The sequence below is a fragment of the Limulus polyphemus genome, unplaced genomic scaffold, assembly GCF_000517525.1.
Source record: "Limulus polyphemus unplaced genomic scaffold, Limulus_polyphemus-2.1.2 Scaffold169, whole genome shotgun sequence".
NCBI lineage: Eukaryota > Metazoa > Arthropoda > Merostomata > Xiphosura > Limulidae > Limulus > Limulus polyphemus.
Window position 1 is genome coordinate 128,194 of NW_013665779.1, and position 16,495 is coordinate 144,688.

General features: G+C 36.0%; 1 pseudogene; it reads left to right on the top strand.

The window, feature by feature from the left end:
• LOC106477718 overlaps positions 1 to 16,495 on the top strand; it is a 131,650-nt pseudogene that overhangs the window by 64,317 nt on the left and 50,838 nt on the right.

The window sequence follows — 16,495 nt, forward strand, 5'->3', positions numbered from 1 at the left end:
CCTCACATTTCATAGCTAACTGAAATAAATGAATTTTGCGAAATCAAAGAGGCAGAAAAGTGCAGCCGAAACAGTCAAAAGTCGTCAAATTCCTTTTTGAGCCAATCAAAATTAAAATCATTTATGAAATGGATTCGTGGGGTCTTCATAGAATAATTATTACTAAAAATCAGTTAGATTAACAACTTCTAATATGTATAGAAAAGCCAGTGCGTTTTGGTAACACTACGTTGCAACAATGGCTTTTATGTCACGTTGCTTAGCAACAACAATATGTATATAACTATGATAATACTGTCAGTTGTATGTCCATGTAACTACTTCGCAGATTGTAGGTGGATTTTCACCAGAATTGGTATGGAAGTTCATTAGGCCCATGCGGGGGTACATACACATTTTCAGTTTTGCGTTTTTATGGGAGATTTTGCATTTTTGCCACTACTTCGCCCCAAGGCCCGGCATGGCCAGGTTGTTAGGGTACTTGACTCACAATCTGAGGGTCGTCCTTTCAACTGTGGAGGCATTATAATGTTACGGTCAGTCCCACTATTCGTTGGTAAAAGAATAGCACAAGAGTTAGCGGTGGGAGGTGATGACTAGCTGCCTTTCCTCTGGTCTTTCACTCCTAAATTAGGGACGGCTAGCGCAGATAGTCCTCGTGTAGCTTTGCGCGAAATTCAAAACAAACCAAATACTTCACCCCCTGTAAATGGATCTTCACCAAATTTGGTATAGAGGTTCATTGGGAGATACATATAACTTTTCGGTTTCTAATTTTGTGTTTTCCAGTTTTTTATGGGAAGCACCTTTTCGTGTCCTTAGATAACCTTTCAATAATCATGAATTTACATAACTTCCGTCCAGGGGATGGATACTTCAGCTAGTAACCTAATATTGTTGTTAGTCCATGTATAAAAAGTATAAAATGAATTGTATAGACAACAAAACTGGAAAAATATTTGTTGATTTCTTAATTTAGGTCTACCATTGATTAAAGAGGTTTATTCTTTATTAATAACATGTTGGTGATATAACATAAATGCTTAATTCAGTAACGATTTAAGTTTAAAATTTTGATTGGTTCACAAAGGATTTTACCGACGTTTGACTGCCTCGACTACACTCTTCTGCCTTCTTGTTAGTCAAGCTTGATTTCGCCAAATTTATTTCTTTCAGTTAGCTATGAAATGTGAAATTAAAACTAACCTATAACATCCCATAATAGTTTCAGAAGTCACTCTTTAACATCTCAGAATAGTTAAAAACACTCTATACATCGCATAATAGTTAAAACACTATAATATAGTGTTAGTACATAGTTAAAGAAAAACACATAATATCTCATAATAGTTTTAAACTATTACTGATCGTTACCAAAAAAGAAGCGTGAAAGCGTTCTCGACAGTATAACATCCCATCATAGTTAAAAACTACTCTATAACATCCGATAATAGTTTTGTTGCTAAACGACGATATATATTGTTGAGAATTGCCAAAAAAAAAGGAACGTGAAAGCGTTCTCGACAGTATAACATCCCATCATAGTTAAAAACTACTCTATAACATCCGATAATAGTTTTGTTGCTAAACGACGATATATATTGTTGAGAATTGCCAAAAAAAAAAGGAACGTGAAAGCGTTCTCGACAGTATAACATCCAATAATAGTTAAAAAATACTGTATAACAACCCATAATAGTTAAAAAATACTGTATAACAACCCATAATAGTTAAAACTACTCTGTAACATCCCATAATAGTTAAAATACTCTACAACATCCCATAATAGTTTGATGCTAAGCGATGATATATATATTGTTGAGTATTACCAAAAAAGGAACATGAAAGCGTTCTTGATAGTATAACGTCTCATAATAGTTAAAAAATACTGTATAACAACCCATAATATTTAAAACACTCTATAACAACCCATAATATTTAAAACACTCTATAACATTCCATAATAGATTTGTTGCTAATCGACGGTATATATTGTTGAGTGTTACCAAAAATAAAGGAGCGTAAAAGCGTTCTCGACAGAATAACAAAGGGAATAAAGGCGTATTCATAGAATAATTAGTGGTAACAATCAGTTAGATTAAGAACTTCTAATGTATAGAAAATAATTTAATTTAGAAACGATTTGAGTTTAAGATTAAAACCACATTTTTACTTTCATGATAAATTTTATTCACTTGGCTCTAGGCTAGGTGATCCCATACTACGTCTTTACTTTAGGCTTATTATACTAACACTCATTATCCTTATAAGGTTTCATCACACACACACCCCTTACGGCTCCATTGCACTTCGTCACTAAAATCGTAATGGTCAGATAGTAATCGAATTATTCTACCTAGATAAATGTATTTTGGCTTTTATGAATCTTCCTATTTCGAGAAAGCAAGCGTGATGTGACTTGACACACACTGGTTTTTATATAGATTAAATAACACAATCTACACCATATTTTTTTTTTATTGTTGTGTAAGATTTTCATGCCAAGCTACACAAAAGGGCTATATACTTATAGTCGTCCATAATTTTGAACTTGTATATTAGACAGAAGGCAGCTAGAATAGTGAGGTTTGATGTTTAACCTTATAACACACCCATGGCTCCAAAGTATAGGATTTGTTGGAACGAGCGGCGAACCATAAACCTTCGGATTCAGAGCCCGGACACATTAACCATCTTTAGACCTTTTAAAATAAGTTTTCTTATTATTTCTTCAATATTTCAACTTTTAGTCTTATTCGAATATAGCATAAACATGCAGATGTTCCTGCTTTTACCGCCACCAGGTGGCACAGCGGTAAGTCTGAAGGCTTATAACGCTAAAACTCGAGTTTAGATACTCGTGTTGGACACAGCATAGATAGTCCATTGTGTAACTTTGTAATTAACAACAAACAAACAAACAAACGCCAGTCACTCTTCTTTGGGAGTAGCAAATATACACCAAGATATATAAGCTACAATTGTTCACTGGAGATATATTTCGTATTATGTTTGTTTGTTTGTAGTTAAGCACAAAGCTACACAAAGGGCTATCTGTGCTCTGCCCACCACGGGTATCGAGACCCGGTTTCTAGCGTTGTAAGTCCGCAGAAATACCGCTGTGCCATTGGGGGGTTTCGTATTATGATTCCTGATTATGCTGTTGTTCCTCTTAAAAACTTTATACATATTCTTTTCATTTTACAACGAAGTATTTTAGTGTTAAAAACGCGTGTTACAAGGAAATGCTCACTTTTAAATTAAAACATTTGCATTTAATTTAATTTTCTCAACTGTAAAATGTTACATTATTTGTCAGAGTAATTCTTTAAAAAATTAAATCTAAAACCAATATAGATTAAAGCCAGATTTAGGTTCTGAGGTTTATATGTGATTCTTCTTCCCTGTATTGCTTTGTATATGTCTTCCGAAGAATAGATGAATGCGGAAATTGTGCAAGGAAAGAGTCCACTTACAGAAAAATAATAAACAAGTTACCAGCTCAACTGGAGACTGTAAAGGAATTTCGTTTAATTTCCTAGTGAATTGGATCTAGAGAACCCCCGAAATAGATTAAAAAACTTGCCTCAAGAAAGAAGAAAATAGTTTTTGAAAAGTAAATCTACCGAGTAAATGGAAGACTATTTCTCAAGAAACTATTTTCACCAAAACTACGGATGCTTTATCGAGGCAAACAGTCAGCCATGCTGTATGTTCTTTTCAAAGGATGAAAAATATCCCTGCGATTTACCCGTTCGTGTGGCTGATGGCCGAAACGAAGGTTATATTGTTGAATACATCAATTTATTTTTAATAACATGGCTGGCAACACCTGTAATTAATAATGAAACAAACATACCAAGTGTAAACGTCATTAGCTAGACTGAGCCAAGCACCAATAAATACACAAATGTACTTTATGACAAAACTGTATTTGGCTTACACCACCAGAATATAAATAATTACACAAACTTATCTTCCGATAAATCTGCATTTTTTTGGCTTAAACCACCAGAATTTAAATAATTACACAAATTTACTCTGTGATAAAACTGTCTATTTGGCTTAAATCACCACAATATAAATAATTACACAAACTTACCTTGTGCGGAATATGCAAATTTGAATGAAACAAAAATAAACTAAATTAATTACACAAACCCATTTTGGCTGAAACCAATTAAATATAATTATTACATAAACATATCTTGTAATGAACTTGCTAGGTTTTATAACATCTGGCCGAACGCGTTCCAGTGTTTAATGTGTCAGTCTGTGTATCTGAGATTCCGTGGTTCGCGTCCCGTTACCTCCAAAAAATATCAATGTCGCACTCCGATCTTTGCGACCGTGTATGGGAGCGGTGTAAGAGTGACAGTCAAATCCCGCTACTCAGCCAAGTAAGGGCGGCCAAATATTTAGTGGTGGGTGCTGTTGACTAGGTGCCTTTCCTTTAGTCTATCACCAGGATGAGGGACGGTTAGCACAGATAGCTCTCGTGTAGCTTTGCACGAAAGTCAACATGCAAACAAATTGATAAAATAAAAAAATATACAAGTATTTACACAAATGTGTCTTATGGTAATCTTACTATCTTGGTAGAAGCCAACAAGATATGGATAATTAAGAAGTTTTTCTCAAATCAACGGAAAATAGATATCACTAACCAATTAAAGGTTTATTCCCTTTGTCACTCTGTCGAGAACACTTTCATGCCTCTTTTTTTTTAGTAATACTCAACAATATACGTCGTCGCTTAGCAACAAAACTCTCACCTGGTTGTTCTTGGGCCAACTATGGTGCTTTATATTGAATGCTCAATATTCATGTTGATTTCTTAGAAAAGTTTGTTTTTTATTCTTTATTTTTGTGTTAACTTCGGTGATATAACAGCACAGTAGTTTAATTCAGAAGTTTTATGACATTGAGTTGTAGCCAAAAGCAAAATAAAATTTACCAAGTGGTGTTTCAGTTAAGGCTTACGTTACGTTTATGTATTAGGTCTAATACTTATATTAGACTACAAATAGGCCTACTATTACTAACGTTATAGAGTCAGTGTTTTAAAAGTTTTAAGTGGTGAATAAATGTTAATTAATAAATATTCTTCTGGTATTTTAACACATATATTATCTACTTGGCCTTAAAACATAAAGAAAAATAAACGTTTATTACTACCAAATATCATTTAACCTTTGTACAGTAGAAAGAGTTGAAAATCTACCAAATCTATATACTACTAAAACTCTGAGATTGTTTGTTTGTTTGTGTGCTTGTCTGTAATTAAATACAGCAGAAACGGCGCACAATAGCGCCATATTTGTAATGAAATGAGAATGGAAACAGAATAAAACAAGTTTCGTTAAATATTGAAATTAGCTTGAATTATTCATAACCTCTGAATAGTGGGTGACGCAACGGGCCCAACTGTTACTATAGTGTATATTAGAGACCGTGTGATAAGAAATAATTTCGAGTCATTTTTATGAAAATTTCTAGCATGAGTAATTTTACATCACACTACCGTTCGCGCTCTTTACGAAACTTCTTACTTCATTTTTTTGAAAATTGAAATGGTATTTCCTTTTACTCCCAATATCTTTTCTTGAATTATGAATAACACGAATGGATTGAAATATTTAATCAAATTATTTCAAAATAAACCTTCATTTCAGTGCAATATTGAAATTAGCTTGAATTTTTCATAACCTCTGAATAGTGGGTGACCCAATGGGCCACGGTAGTCTAATATCATTTGACCTTTGTACAGTCGAAAGAGTTGAAAATTTGTGGCGGAATGTCCGCACTATGTTTTCTACTTCCTGACCTAGAATACAGTGAAAAGGCTCAAGAGTGCTTTTTAAGTCTCATTAAGAGTGCACACGTACTTTTGTTCACGATAACATTTCATTTTTCTGCGTAACTTTAATTAAAAATGTGGCGATTAAAGAATTACTTCGAAACTGGTGAAACAAGTGAAAGAGTAGGTGTGCATTTTGGAGGTACAGACAAATTCGTTTTAGTCAAATTCTATAATTTTTGTTATTCATTCAAGAATGGTTTCCAGTCATTTTTGATGGGCTTTTATTCTAGTATATACATAAATTGCTTTGTGTAGAGTGTGCTAGACAAAAAATGAGAAACTACATTTTCTTAAACACGGTATGTGTTAATAAAGCTTACAACTACTTATTTTCAGCAAACTTCTGCGTCTGTGCAGGAGTTACTCTCATAAAAAATTATAATTTTTGTCTTATAAATAGAGTCGGGGTAATGTATATATATCAACTGATTACGTTAGTTTTGTTCCTTTGATCCTGTAAGTAAAGTGAAGTTGTGTAATTATATGTTAGTTTTATATAGCAATTTTCTTCGTACTCTGGAAGATTAAAGAAAAGTATAAATTTCTATTTTCCGTGTGGTTGAAATACATTTGTATTTTAAGTAGTCAGCTGCTGACAGTCTTAAACTGAAACGCTATTCGTACGTTTCGCCTCTCAACTATTTAAAACCTGCGTTATTCTTGGAATTTTACATTTGCATTGCTTTGTATATTTTGTGAAATCAGCATTTTAAATGAGAATGCTTTTAACGTTACACTTATGTTTAAGAAAGTAGTTATTTGAACACTTTATTAACTGAACACAGCTGAGCTCGTAAGTTATTCGGTACAATATACAATTAAAATGACAGAAATATGGAAAATACACAAAGTTCTACTTTATAAAAAGAATCATTCTATTAGTATATATAATTAAGTTTTGGGAAACGAAACATTGTATTGCATTGTAAGTACGAGTTTCTGGAAACGATCAAGAAAGAAACTTCTTCAAGGATAAAAATGTACATAAATTTGATTTTTAAACATAAAAAGTGACACTTTATTTCACTTTATATAATCTCCCCCAGTAACTCAGCAGTGAGCTTGAGAGTTTTAACCCTAAAATTCGGAGTGCGATATCCATGGTGGGCACATTGCAGAGCGCCATAATGTAAAGATGTGTATGTTTAACACCCTGTTTCAATGTTGTACAGAAAAAAAGACCAAACGATATGTTCTTACCACGACATAATAACATAAACTTTTACAGCAGGTAAGTTCTTATTTTAATGATTACAACGCTACAACCCATAGCATCGAGTTATCATCAGGTAACAGTTACATTCAAAAATACCTTTTACCTTATGATGACCCGATACTATGGGTAGAAACATTGTAATCACTAACATCAGAACATGGCTACTGTAGAAGTTGATATTTTTATTTTTGAATTAATTATTCAGTCCAATAAGCTCCTCACTAAACCTTAACGTTTCTATTTCTTTTTTTAGTCGTTTGCTTCTTTGTGTCTGTCCAATATTATAAGTATTTTACATTCTGTATATCTGTCCTTAAGTATAGAGCTTTAAACCTTTCGATGCCTGTTTCTTAAACAAGACGCACGTAATCATGGTGTGATGTACGTCATAAAACCATAGTTTATAAACTTTGACATTTTCTCGTTTTTCAGGTAGAAGGCGGAATGCTTATGTTTGACAAACAGACAAATCGGCACAGAGGTAAGACAGTTATTTCTTTTGATAGTAAGTTATGTACGTGAAGAACTCAACTTGTCTCAAAGGTTCTGGACACAACCTAACTGAATGTATCTAAATCTTAATAAGGAAACTCTAAACTCGAGCAAGTAACTTTGAGCTTAGACAAAATACATACTGTCAAAAACATTCACTTGAAACCGCTTTATAGTGCTCTACAGTGACATTCCATTGTAACACCCCCTCCCTCGTATTACTAGTGATTTGTCAGTGTTATCACAGCTGGCTTGTTATGTCTCCAACCAACAAAATCAATCAAATGTAAAGCATTACTTATAATTTGTCGCGCTGTGACAATTGACGTGTTATTTCACAGTTTACCGTTTAGGTTGTACCCACTTATTTTCTTTGCATATTATAAAAAAGAATAGAGTCTAACACGAACCTCTGTTTGTTTTTTACTGTTGTCGAGAACAATAAAAAGTATATGACAAAAACACACACACAATTAAACATCACAGAAGATTGTTAACATCTTCTGGCATTAATACACACGCTAATATCTCGATATTTTGTGTATCTATAATTGACGTTAGTTACCCTCCATAAGAACGACATTTCTGGTCCTGTGATATCTTTGGAATAACTTTTTCATCTTCAACCATGCTCATTCTGATGGGCATGATGATGCAGTGCTGCTTGACACCGCACTTTCCATTATAACAATGTTCTGCGGAGAATGGCGAGATCAATCTTAGACCACACATCTTGATGAATTTTCTACAGACCCTCCAATTTACATGGACAAAAGTCCATTGGAACAGTATCGTAGAACTTGACAAGTATGTGGTAGAATGTAATTTCTGTGATTCCAATTTCTAACATATTTCTCATAAAAAAACTTCTTTGATTTTGAGGTGTGTCTGGGAATCTTTTGAATTTTTGGCTTGTGAGTCTTCATCAAATTCAAATTCTTCTTAACGATCTTTTTAACTGTACAAATAGAAGTGCCAAGCTTCTCTCCCCCAATTTTTTTATTGGGGGATTCTTTTTCGTAACTATAGGTTTCATTTTTCGGATGAAGGCGTTACTTTAGATTAACTTGGAATGTTGGTTTTGAGCCGTTGCTGTCCTAATTGGTGCTTGTATGGAAAGAATCGAAGGCTCATTTCTTGAAATGTTGTGTCCTTTGGCTATACGAATATCCTTAACTGTAAAAATTGTAACAAGGACCTCGAAACAGTAACTCTACCAGTAATAGCATTGCCTTTTCGAATAAATAGAAAATTTACTTGAATCAAATACATAAGGCCGGCATGGCCAGGTGGTTAGGGCGCTCGACTTGCAATCTGCGGGGCGCGGGTTCGAATCCCCGTTACACCAAACATGCTCGCCCTTTCAGCCGTGGGGGCATTATTATGTGACGGCCAATCCCACTATTCGTTGGTAAAAGAGTAGCCCAAGAGCTGGCGGTGGGTGGTGATGACTAATTGCCTTCCTTCTAGTCTTACACTGCTAAATTAGGGACGGCTAGCGCAGATAGCCCTAGTGTAGCTTTGCGCGAAATTCAAAACAAACAAATAAACCTTCTGTCAGGACAGAAATGTTATTCCGTTGTCACTGGGTCACAGAAGTAGGAAATTCCTTGTGAACCCACCAGATAACGATCATGTAGGAACCTTAATAAAACTCCACATTAATGGGAAAATTTCTCATGAAACCGCCAGATTTACAGTAATAAAAATTTCCTTAAAAGACCACCGAATCATAATAAATAAAAATGCTTTATAAAACCATCAGAGTTACAATAATGGAAAATTCCGTGTAAAACCATCAGATCCTTTAAAACTACCAGGCTGAACCAATCTAACAATGTAGAGTATGTAATATCAAATATTAGATTATTTGATTTTTGCTTATTTACTCTGGAAATCTGGAAAAAATGTCGAAGAAATTTGCTGAAACTTACTACAATATACAGATTTCGTAAATTTTGGTTTTAGAAACTTTTCAGAACACATAACATGTAAGTTATCGCGAAACGTGAAGTAGTAACTTACACAAACGTCACAAGTTCAGTAGCTTTCCTTTCTAGGGACCTGCTGTTCATGTGTTTACTGGAGTTTTGTAGTATGTTGTTGTTGTTTGTTATTAAGCACAAAGCTACACAAAGGGTTATCTGTGCTCTGCCCACCGCGGGTATCGAAACCCGGTTTCTAGTAGTACAAGTCCACAGACGTACCACTGTGCCAGTGGGGGGCGTTTTATAGTAATAGCAGATAAAACATGCATATGGTATTTAAGTATATTCAGTTTAATGAGCAATGAATGCATAAGGTATAATTCTGTGATCTTGTTCTTCTTCTTTAAAAGACAGTCGTTTAACGTTCACGACACCTCTTATCGGACATTTAAAAGTCCACCAGAAACGTAAGAAAACTTGAAATACTTTTTAGCCAAGTTACACGGATGTTTCACTGTCGTTATTTATTATTATTCTTCAATTTTCATTTTTGCTTTACTGGTCTCTTAGAAAGATCTGCGCATTGCATGCTATTTAGAAGTCTTATGTTTATTCTTACACAGATTGCGACTGTGGCTTTTAACTCACTTATCAATACTGTCGTAAAACAAAAATGTCACTGCCTGGCTTTGACTCGTAGATCGGGAAAGGACGTTTTTATAATATCTTACTTTAGAAGTAGCCCATCGCTGCGACAAACCCTCAAAGCTAGCGGATTTATTAATGACGTAATTCGTTATTCCAAAGTGGGAGTATTGTTAGGAATCAATATCATCTAACTTATAACCTTAAAATAAACTGTTAAAATGAAATAATCTTATTGAAGAGGAATGAGCAAGAAAATCTCACGGAAGAAACGTTTTGTTTGATTTCCTCCTTGGCGGAAAGTGTAAGACACGAACTAAATGATAGACCACGTGTTTCTGTCTTGTGTTTGCCATCTATAACAGAAACACTGTTACCGTGAAAAAATTTTAAGCTACAAAAAGAGACCAGCTATATAACGTAGAGATGTCAGACACACAAACCAAGTTAGACGAAACAACCGAGACAATCTTGTAATCTACTGTTACTTTCATTATTAATATTATAGGATGTGTAACAGCGTTCAAATTTCTACTCTTATTTTCATCTACTGGAATCAAACACACAAGTTAGAAGAAGCAACCGAGACAACTTTGGCGCACGTTAAGCTAATAGGCACAACCATGAAAGCTGCATAAGCCAAGGTTGCTCCAGTTGTTTCTTCTAACTTGACTTGCGTGTCTGATTATCTCCACTTTTTATGACTGGGCTCTTTTTTTTACATCTTCACGTTTCTTAACATTAACAATATCTATGTTACAGATATTACTTCTTTTTCACACACATATAGTACATACAGTGCTACCTGAACTGTCACTACTTTTCATTGTCACTTGTTTTAGCTGTTGCCTATCAGATTGTAGATTAGCCAATGATAGAACACAAACAAAAACCCACGTCATACAGCAGATGAGATCAATGTTTAGAAACACAAACTTTGTTTGCAACCTAAAGTTTAGCCTCGTGGTTAAGATTGCATTATAACATACATAGCGACGCAGTTTAGATCCCATGCTGGGACTCACTGTTTTATGTATTATTCTCATTTTCTGCGCTCGAATGTTTCTTTTTAAAACACGAATAAATTGTTTAATATAAATGAATATAAACGCATTCCCTGGTTTATTTTGTTCTTGACAAACAAGTGAAATGTTGTAGAAGTTTAAATATTGAATAATATAGATAAGGTGTTTCAAAAGTCACTACGTTTGTTTGGAAAACACAACAGAAAAAGAAGAATGATTTTGCTTTATTTTGGCGATTTATTTCTCTTAATGTGTGTGACAGATATTGATTTTTTTTTCATATTTGACATAAAATTTTTTCAAGCTACATATTAAAAGTGAAATGGTGCTGATGTATACCCCAGAAACAGCATAATTATCCAAGCTGTTTAGAGAGTTTCTGATAGTTTTCCGCCATCTTTTTATATAACTTGACCGTCAGAACTACTGTTTTTCCCCATACTTCTTTGATCAAGACAATTGATTTGGGCATATTGAACTTGACATACGAACTTGATCGTTGTTATTTTCTTAGTGCAACGCTGCACAATAGGGAATTGAACCCCGAATTTTAGCTTTATAAATCCGTAATCTTACCGCTGACCCAGGGACACGAAGTCGGTATGCTCGTATAATAATATGATCGTGACTGTGATACACAAAGCTGATTCTTTAATAAGATAATGTCAGTCTTTATCTGATGAAAGGAGATTACGTTCACCTGCATCCGAATAATGTGTTTTTGTTGTATTGGATTCGATATTTTATTCTGAGATATAAAAGATATAAGCATGCATATTTATAATCTCCTGTGTGAAGTTTCCTAACCCGTGAACATTTGATAGATAAGTTTGATACATTTACAGAGAGAGAATAATTATTTTTCTTCCTGGCGTGGTGCCAGCTAAGTACAAAACTCTTCGACAGGTTGTACAACACAGAATAGTTGTGCAGAGGTAAGGTACGGACTGACAACGCTAAAACCCGGGGTTCGATTCTCCGCGATGGAGAGAGCGAAGATAGCCTATTGTGTACATTTGCGCTGAAATGGCAACGACAAACAGAAATAGTAATACGTTATTTCCCTTCCAATCTTATACCACGATCGCAGGGCAAGCAGTGAAAGAACAATTTGAGCTTCATAAAGCACATACTGAATATACAGCGTTGGAAAACACATTCTATGACTTTTCTTCTTGTAACACGTTTTTTTTGTTTTGTTTTTTGCATTTTCGCGTACATAAGTTTGTAATGAAATAAGATAACCTTGAATAATTACCTCAGCGAAATAATAATGTTAATAAATTCCACACAGTCTATTCCAATGAAGAGTTTGGAAATGTTGAATCATAACTTTGAAAGTTATATAATCTGGTTTATCTTGTTTTTTAGAGATACAACAACAAAACAAACACCAGCTTACCACTGACTTGTAAAAGGTTATATAAAAGAAGTTTCTTAACGCTTGGACATGTTTTTTGTTTTTGAATTTCGCGCAAAGCTACACGAGTGCTATATGCGCTAGCCGTCTCTAATTTAGCAGTGAAAGACCAGAGGAAAGGCAGCTAGTCATCACCACACACCGCCAACTCTCGGGCTACTCTTTTACCAACGAATAGTAGGATTGACCGTCACATTATAACGCCCCCACGGCTGAAAGGGCGAGCATGTTTGGTGTGACGGGGATTCGAATCCGCAACCCTCAGATTACGAGTCGGGCGCCCTAGTCACCTGGCCATCCCAGGCCAATTTGAAGTTGGAACAGAAAAAAATAATTGTTTATTTCTTTTTATGTCATGGCTCAGTGGTAAGTATGAAGGCTTATAATGCCAATAATCTGGTTTTAATACCAGCGGTGGGCAGAGCACAGGTAGCCCATTGTATAGCTTTGTACTTAATACCAAGCGTACTATTTTTGTTTTAGTGTAATGTTCCAGTTTCGTACTTCTTACTGATTATATTAATTTATGTAAAATAACCCTATTCCATGTTTTTCTCTAAACCGTATGCCTAACATAGCCAGGTGGTTAGTACGCTGGAATCGCAATCTGAGGGTCGCGGGTTCGAAGCCCCGTCACACCAAACATGCTCGCCCTTTCAGCCGTGGGAGCGTTATAATGTAACAGTCAATCCCACTATTCGTTGGTAAAAGAATAGCCTAAGAGGGTGGTGATGACTAGCTGCCTTCCCTCTAGTCTTACACTGCTAAATTAGGGACGGCTAGCGCAGATAACCCTCATGTAGCTTTGCGCGAAATTCAAAACAAACAGAACAAATCTAAACCCTATTGTATTATTTTGTTTTGTTTTTTTCTGTACTTTATGTCACGCTAGATATCCTTCTTGTACATGATTGGTTAGTTTTCCACTACCTTGATTGAATCTTTATACTATAAAAAACCTATAAATTCCGTTAAACATCCCGCTTTTTACTTTTTTTAAAAAAGTTCCTAAGAAAGAATAAACTGCTCTTCGAAATTGTTAGATATCTTGGGTCGTTTTATTTAATTTTTGCTTTGAAGACCACTTCGTATTGATTCTCAGTAATAATGGCTAAATGTATATCCCTGTCTTTATTTTGTTATACCCTTAAGAATATCGGTATTCTAACTACGGCATAGTTCAGTAATGGTAAATGTAACCGTTATAGAAGTGGGTATTAGCATTCAGTGAAGACTTGTTTTTGGAAAATAAAAAGACGACAGGAGACTGGGTCTTTGTTTGTGTCAATGGGCGTATAACAAAGAAAGAAGCTGCAGAACTAATAGAATTTATTACTGCACTTGTTTTACATTAGATTGGAACAATTTCGGAGCTCTAATACGAGAGATGCATTATTATAAAATCTAGCCAAATTTTATGTAAATTGGAAACATTTCCAGGACTACATACGCGTAAATATAAAACAGTATTTTAAAACAGAAGATATTTTGAGTTAGACGTGGGCCTAGTGTTTAGCTTGCCGCGATTGTGAATCCGAGGGTCCATGGTTCGAGGTCTTTTTTTGCAAAAACGCCCTCGGCATTTAGGAGCTGTGGGTGCACTGTAAAATTGACAGTAAAATCTCCCTATTGAATTTCAAAAGAGTAACTTAATTTTTTTTTGGGGGGGGGGATGGAGGGTGTTCTTGACTAGGTTATTACCCTCTAGGCAATTAGTTCAAAATTATTTATTACTCTGCGCAGTTAGTCCTTATGTAGCTTTGCGCGAAGATCTGAAACAAACACAGTCAGAAGCTATTTGATATTTATTTTATTGGAGCAAAAGTGTTTTTACATATTAGAAGTTACATTTTGAAATAAAAAAACAAAAGTGTGTGTTTTGTCTCGAAGATCTAAATATGGTGCAGGCAAATGATTCGGCTAATGTTTTCCCTTGGTTATCAAACTATGAAATTACTGAAATATAACATATTTAACCTAATATAAAACCCCATAAAATAATTTATATTCAGTATTTCACAAATTCGTGTTACAGACAAATAATACGTTTGCATCTATCGGCTTATACGCTTTTAAGTTAAAACCTCATGAGGTTTTAGAGTTTATTGTGAATTTGTTTGTAATTTATGTAATCATCTGCTTTTATACTAATGCTTGATTAATTTAGAGTTTTGTGTGATCATACTAATAATATAATAAGTGTTTGAATGTTAACCATTAACATAATAATTTTATGTTAAAATAAATTTATCAGCTATAGAATCTTTTTGTTGTAGTTTTGAATAACAAATATTTATCATTAAGCATTTAAAGCTAATATATATATATATATATTTGCAGTAAAAATTAATTAAATTCTAACGACTTACTTGACTTAATCCTGTAGACTCCCAGTGGAGCACAGGGCCGCAACAACACCTCGCCAACGGACTCTGTTCAGGGCTGCTCTCCTCAGCTGGGTCCACGCCATTCCGGCGGCCTTCGCTTCACTCCCGACCGATCTCCTCCACGTCTGTTTTGGCCTCCCAGCTTTTCTTTTCCCTTGTGGGTTCCAATCCAAGGCCAGCCTTGTTACGTTGTCAACTGGTTTTCGCAGTGTGTGTCCGATCCAGCCCCATTTTCTTTTCCTGATGTCTTGGCTAACTGGGTTCTGGTTGGTCCTTTTCTATAGCTCTGTGTTTGAGATCTTCTCTGGCCACCTGATGTTTAGGATGTGTCGCATGCACTTGTTGATGAACGTCTGTATCTTGATGGTGATGGTGTTCGTAACTCGCCATGTCTCGGACCCATACAGGAGGACTGCTTTTACATTTGTGTTGAAGATGCGGATCTTGCTGCGCAGGGATAAGGCTTTGGAGTTCCAGATGGGTCGCAGGGTGTTGAACGCGAGCCTTGCTTTGTTGATCCGGCTCCTAACGTCTTCGTCTGCGCCGTGTCTCTGCTTACTATGCTTCCAAGGTAAACGAAGCGCTCTGTTTCCTTGATGTATTTTCCCTGCAGCTGCAGTGGGCGCTCTTGTTTGTTGTTCAGCCGCATCACCTCCGTCTTTCTGGTGTTGATCTTCAGGCCGGTCTTTTCTGCCTCCTCAGCGAGCCGGGTGAGCTTGGACTGTGCATGCTGTTTCTTGTGGGACAGAAGACTGACATTGTCTGCAAAATCCAAGCCCTCCAGCTGTTTGGTGAGGGTCCACTGGACGCCGGTGGCGCTACCCTCAATCGTTCTCCTCATGATCCAGACCATGATGATGAGGAAGATTGTCGGAGACAGCATACAGCCTTGCCTCACTCCGGTTTTCATTGGGAAAGGGCTTGTCAGCTTTCCGTTGTGGATGATCTGGCAGGATGAGTCCTCATAGAGCTGCTGGATGATGCTAATGAGCTTAGGAGGAATTCCGTAGTGCTGCATCAGCTTCCAGGTGGTTTCCCTGTCGACGCTGTCGAAGGCTTTTTCAAAGTCAACGAAGGTCGTATACAGAGGAGACTGCCATACGATGGACTGCTCGATGATGATGCGCAGAGTGGCGATGTGGTCTGTACACGATCTATCTTGTCTAAATCCTGCCTGCTCTGATCTCAGTCTTTTGTCTAGCGCCTCTTTCAGTCTCTTCAAGATGATTCTAGTCAGCACCTTAATGGGGATAAACAGCAGCATCATTACTCGCCAGTTGCCACACTGGGAAATGTCACCTTTCTTGGGCAGCTTCACTAGGTACCCAAGCTTCCAGTTGGCGGGCACTTGCTCCTGCTTCCAAATCTTCTGTAGGAGAGGATGTAGTGTCTCTGCAGCTGCTACCACGTCTGTCTTGAGATCTTCTGGCGGGATGCCGTCAGGACCTGCTGCCTTGCCGTTCTTCAAGGACTTGATGGCTTTAATGATCTCTGCCTTGGTTGGTGGGTTGGTGTTGAC